Genomic DNA, 5,497 nt, shown 5'->3' on the forward strand with positions numbered 1-5,497 from the left:
ACGCTGGGCCAATTGTGCGCCACCCTATCACGGCCGTTTGTGATACAGCCCGGGATCGAACCTTAGTGCCTTAGACCGCTGCGCCACTCAGGAGGTCCATATTCCTACTATGCAAATATGCAAGTAACACCTTCTGTATCCTGTGCATGTGACAAATAAACATAGATTTTATTTGATTAAGTGTTTTTACCAGAGACGGTAATGTGAATAACAACATGACCTGCACCAAAGTCAGATTAGGACATTTTACCTGGAGTTTTACCTGGAGTTTTTCCTTATTGTAGGCCATTACTTTCACCACTTTTAGTATTTACATTTTGATTGTTTAGTACACTTCTCACTCTGTTTAGCACATGGCGTCACATGTGAATCCTTAAGAGATGGTTGTGGCTAACTAAGGCACAAGAGGGTATGAATGATGCTGAATAGGTGTAGACACCAAAATATTCAAAGGTCATTTTCTCGAAAGTGGGTTTCAAGTTTATTAACTTTCAAAGCAGAATTAATTTCCCATTGTTCCTCACCTGCAGTGTATGATGTACCATTTTATAGCTCTGAGTCTCTACTTTTATGCAGCATTTACCGTGAATGTGGTCTCCGTGAAAGTGGGAACATGCAAACGTGCATTGTGGACAACGTGTGATTGGATTGAATCCATGCCTTAATGTCTTCAGGTTCACTGTTGTGACAGTTTAGAACCAAAGTAGAAAGTGGCTTGTATGTTGTGTTAGCTGGCACAACCCTCTTCAAGTTGTATAGAACAAAATCCATTGCCAATACACTTTGGAAATAAATTATTGATTCAATGCCTCATCATGTAACAGGTCGCTTTTACACCCCCTTTCAATTTTATTCTCCCTTTCCTGGCAAAATCATCGCACTTCTCTCTCTAATAACGAACAGGATGTTATCAATCAATTACCAACTAATATGAAGGAGCAGTGCAGTAAGTGTTGTCCCCATGCCTTATGAGTCACTTCATTAACCATTTAATTACTGTGGTACAACACATTCTCCTGTGTAGGAGCCCTACAGGCTTCAGTCTGCCAACACACACTACAGTGTGAGCGTGAGTAGGGAGAGCGGGAGAGGCTCATTTCAGCTAGTTTGTCTCAATATTTTTCTTGGCAACGCTCAGTGTTGATTTCTTAGGAAGTTTCTGTGGATTTGGAGTGATGTCTTGTTTATTAGCGTCTTGATGGCTTTTTACAGTGGTGCAATGGTGACAGGTGTGTGTGTGTGTGTGTGTGTGTGTGTGTGTGTGTGTGGTGTGTGTGTGTGTGTGTGTGTGTGTGTGTGTGTGTGTGTGTGTGTGTGTGTGTGTGTGTGTGTGTGTGTGTGTGTGTGTGTGTGTGTGTGTGTGTGTGTGTGTGTGTGTGTGTGTGTGTGTGTGGCGAGTGACAGGAGTGACAAGAGCTGCTTATTTTCGCCCCCATATATCGAAAAGCATTATTACAAAAGCATTATCCTTCAGCTTCTCAGCCTCATGCATTTCAGTGACAGCATGGCTCTGTTGTGTTTATTGAATAATAACTTTGAACTATTTTGCTCTGTTCTACAATAGAAGTGGAAAAAAACTGGAATAATCATAATTGTTTAGAGAGTCTGGGACTGCCGGTGATTTACTTGTTTTCCAAGGCGTTTATTGAGTGCATTTTTAGTACAATAGTTCTCAGAAAGTTACAGTTTACAAACTCGGACACATACTCGTCCTATACAAGTGGTAGCTATACAGAGAGAACACAAAAGAAAATCAAACACACAAACAAACAAATGTGGTTCCTTCTTCGTCTGTGTGTACCGTAAAGTGAGGTCAACTTCCTGTTGTGCTGTCTTCATCTTATTGGCTGTCTGAGCAATGCTGTGGCCTGGTGTGTGTGTGTGTGTGTGTGTGTGTGTGTGTGTGTGTGTGTGTGTGTGTGTGGTGTGTGTGTGTGTGTGTGTGTGTGTGTGTGTGTGTGTGTGTGTGTGTGTGTGTGTGTGGTGTGTGGTGTGTGTGTGTGTGTGTGTGTGTGTGTGTGTGTGTGGTGTGTGTGTGTGTGTGTGTGTGTGTGTGGTGTGTGTGTGTGTGTGTGTGTGTGTGTGTGTGTGTGTGTGTCTGTCCATCATCTGAAATACAAGAACCAGAGATAGAAGAATTAGCTGTTTGTGTTAATCTTTAAATGAAACAAATCAACACTTTCCAAAACATGGATTAGCCTCGACATGTCTGCAACAGCAATCATCAGAAAGAATGGACACACTCTGAAAAGGCCCACTTTTCAGACAGAGACGGGACAAATCAAAACAGATGGCATTGTAAAATCTTATACCAAAGTATAAACTGGGTGGTTCGATCCCTGAATGCTGATTGATTGAAAGCCATGGTATATCAAACCGTATACCTTGTGTATGACAAAACATTTATTTTACTGCTCTAATTAAGTTGGTAACCAGTTTATAATAGCAATAAGGCACCTCGGGCAATATGGCCCAGGGGGTGTGTTATATTGCCAATATACGACGGCTAAGGGCTGTATTCAGGCACTCCGCGGTGTGTCGTGCTAAGAACAGCCCTTAGCCGTGGTATATTGGCCATATACCACACCGCCTGGGCCATATTACTTAAGTAATCCACACAACAGTCCTTTTACATTTATGAATATATATGAAGTAAATCAGGCAACTGTTTTGTAAGAGGAGTGGATGGGACAATGACAGCAAATTCTGAAATGGCTTTTATGGAGAGAGCACTGATTGCTTTTTCATGTCACAATATTGAAGTGGAATGCTATTAGAGTCAGCATTTTACTAAGACAAACATTAGCAAATGGAAAAATTAGAAAAATGGGAATTACAGACTGCACTGTCATCTCATTCACACAGACATGTTGCATGGCAAATACTTGAGACGTGGTTGAATGGAAGCGTAGCTAATTGATTGAAATGAGATCCTTGCATTGAGTAAATATACATAATTAATCAGAAGAATAAATGGTTATGTGTAGCGTACTCCGGGCTTGTGTGAATTATGTTGAAAGGAATTTGAACTGCTAGGTGTCAACCTAACGAGCTTAACGTATAGATTATCACACAGGGTTTATTGAAACAACTCAGGTGGTCTTAGGTCTATATTATAGGCTGCACTWCAACAATTATATATATATATATATACAGGATATATTATATCCAATATACCTTACTTCAAAGAATAGTGCTACTGTTTTACAGTCTGCCAACTTCCTCTCTTCTCTCATTCCCTCTCGTTTTCCCTCACAGACACACACTGTCAGGTCCTGACCCACTCTCTCTTCATCAAGAGCTGTGGTGGAGAAGCCGTGAGGGAGCCAATAGTGTGTTGTGTGTGTGTATGTGTTTATGTGTGTGCCTGTGTGTGTGCATCTATGCCTGTATCAGTCTGTTTGCGTGTGTGCATGTGTGCACGTGTATGCCTGGACCAAGCTCCATCCGTCTCTTTCCCTGCGGCTGATCAGACCCGTGCCAGACTTTGAGGCCCCAGCAGGTGGCCTGGTCACATGTCTGCCTTGTGCACTGGAGCAGTGATCCAGATAGAGGTCATTTCTCAGTCCTAGCTCAAGCCAGCCAGGCCTGGCGATGCCCAGACCTAAACCCACACCCAGACCTGGGCCCGAGACAGGTTCGTTACACCCCGGATAAATGAGCTGGAGCCTGGCCAAGATGAGGATCAAGTGAGGGGTGGAGAGATGAGACAGAGGGGAGAAGGAAAGGGTAAAGGGGTTGAGGATACTTAATAACCTGCTAATGGGCTGCCATCGATTTCTAATTTCAGATGACACGGTGGGTACCTCAGTCTTAGTCATGGATCCACACTCCTCCTAAAATAATAGCCCAACGCTGTCCGAGGCTGGTTAGTGGTARCAGCAGGCTAGGATATCTGTGTTTGGGGAAGCAGTAGTTTGTCATTACACGACACCTGAGGATGCTGTTACAATGGATCGATGCAATAAGTTACAATGATGTTAAGGTGTTTTGTGTTACAACTTTATACATGGGCTTAATCTGTAGATAATCAACTGCCTTTCCCCTCTGCTGTCACTGAAATCAACAGGGTTCTCAGACAAATGCACTGTAATTATTATGGCTATATGGCTATATGTGATTCATAAGTCAAGGGCACTGCGTTCATCCACCTCTGGCCTGCTCGCCTCCCTACCTCTGAGGAAGTACAGTTCCCGCTCAGCCCAGTCAAAACTGTTCGCTGCTCTGKCACCCCAATGGTGGAACAAACTCCCTCACGACGCCAGGTCAGCGGAGTCAATCACCACCTTCCGGAGTGAGACACCTGAAGCTCCCCACCATCTTATAGAAGGGGGATACCTAGGAATAAGGGATATGATGTTTTAATTTACTTTTCGAGCGCCCCCCCCCTTAAAAGAGTTAGATGCACTATTGTAAAGTGGTTGTTCCACTGGATATCATAAGGTGAATGCACCAATTTGTAAGTCGCTCTGGATAAGAGCGTCTGCTAAATAACTTAAATGAAATGTAAATACAGTTCATAATTCACTTGCTACTGGCATATACCCTGTATCTTTAACAGGGTGAGTATTACTTTTACATTTTGCGAATTCCTGCTTTAATGGAAGTTGGATATTCCTGGTGGATCAGTGTCTTCATATCGGCTACCTTTATTTGATTGGAATAAAACAAGTATTCCTTTTGGCGGTCACATTCATCAAGAGCAGTTCGAAATCCTAATGTCATTGAACCAGGCAATGGTTCCTACACCTTGCTGTCACTCGGGAATATTCTTGGCAATATTGTCTGTGGCACAGGTGAAGAAACAGATTTGCTCTATAGAAGTGTCCAAGGACTTGTTTAAAAAGTCAAGGGCTGTCAAACGGTTTACGTGTGCCTATTCCTGTTTAACTGAGACGTTTCAAAGAGGCTTTCACTGGGGGAGCAGCGAGTTGCTGAATGGTCGGGAAAATGAAAGACAACGCGATTAACAGGCTGCAGTATATGTGTTGTGTATCGGCAGTGTTAAACGCAGGAAGTGACGCCCAAACCGCAGCTCGCCGCAAGTAAACAAAGACCCTCTGCATTATTTTTCAGGTTGCATGGCAGGCTCCGGAGGGAATGAAAAATTCTTCTTTGAACATGAAACGGTACGATTCCATTCTTCTGTCCTGTTTTAGTTTGTCTGCAGTTTAATGTGGTCTGTAAGTGAGGAGTTTTAGGTTCTGCAATCCCAATTTAATGAATAATAAAATACACGTCATGTTCTGTTAATGCTGTCATTGCTTTTGAACATAGGAATTCGGGATTTTCTGCCCTAATGGTAGAGAGTAGCTGCTGACTGTGATTGTGTTGTGGTCAGGTGTGGTATGATTTTCAACGCTGGGGAGCTGACGCTGGTGGAAGTACGGCAAGCAACGACATCCTGGGATCAGTGAGAAATGAGTTATGAACCACATCTAATCAGGTTGGTCTTTCACTCATTCTCCCCGTAATGCATATTTATGTTTATAGGCAC

The 5,497-nt window shown here is 43.0% G+C and overlaps 1 protein-coding gene across 2 annotated transcripts in view; it reads right to left on the reverse strand.

Annotated features, from left to right (window-relative positions):
- Positions 1-2,041: 2,041 nt before the first annotated feature.
- LOC111979445 (ephrin type-B receptor 1) overlaps positions 2,042-5,497 on the reverse strand; it is a 482,851-nt gene continuing 479,395 nt past the window's right edge. For both annotated transcript variants that reach the window (XM_024009990.2, XM_024009989.2), the window contains exon 17: positions 2,042-2,109. The gene's annotated coding sequence lies outside the window, so the exon portion shown is untranslated. The remainder of the gene's footprint in view (positions 2,110-5,497) is intronic.

This window comes from Salvelinus sp. IW2-2015, linkage group LG19 (assembly GCF_002910315.2).
Source record: "Salvelinus sp. IW2-2015 linkage group LG19, ASM291031v2, whole genome shotgun sequence".
In the NCBI taxonomy this organism is placed as follows: Eukaryota; Metazoa; Chordata; class Actinopteri; order Salmoniformes; family Salmonidae; genus Salvelinus; species Salvelinus sp. IW2-2015.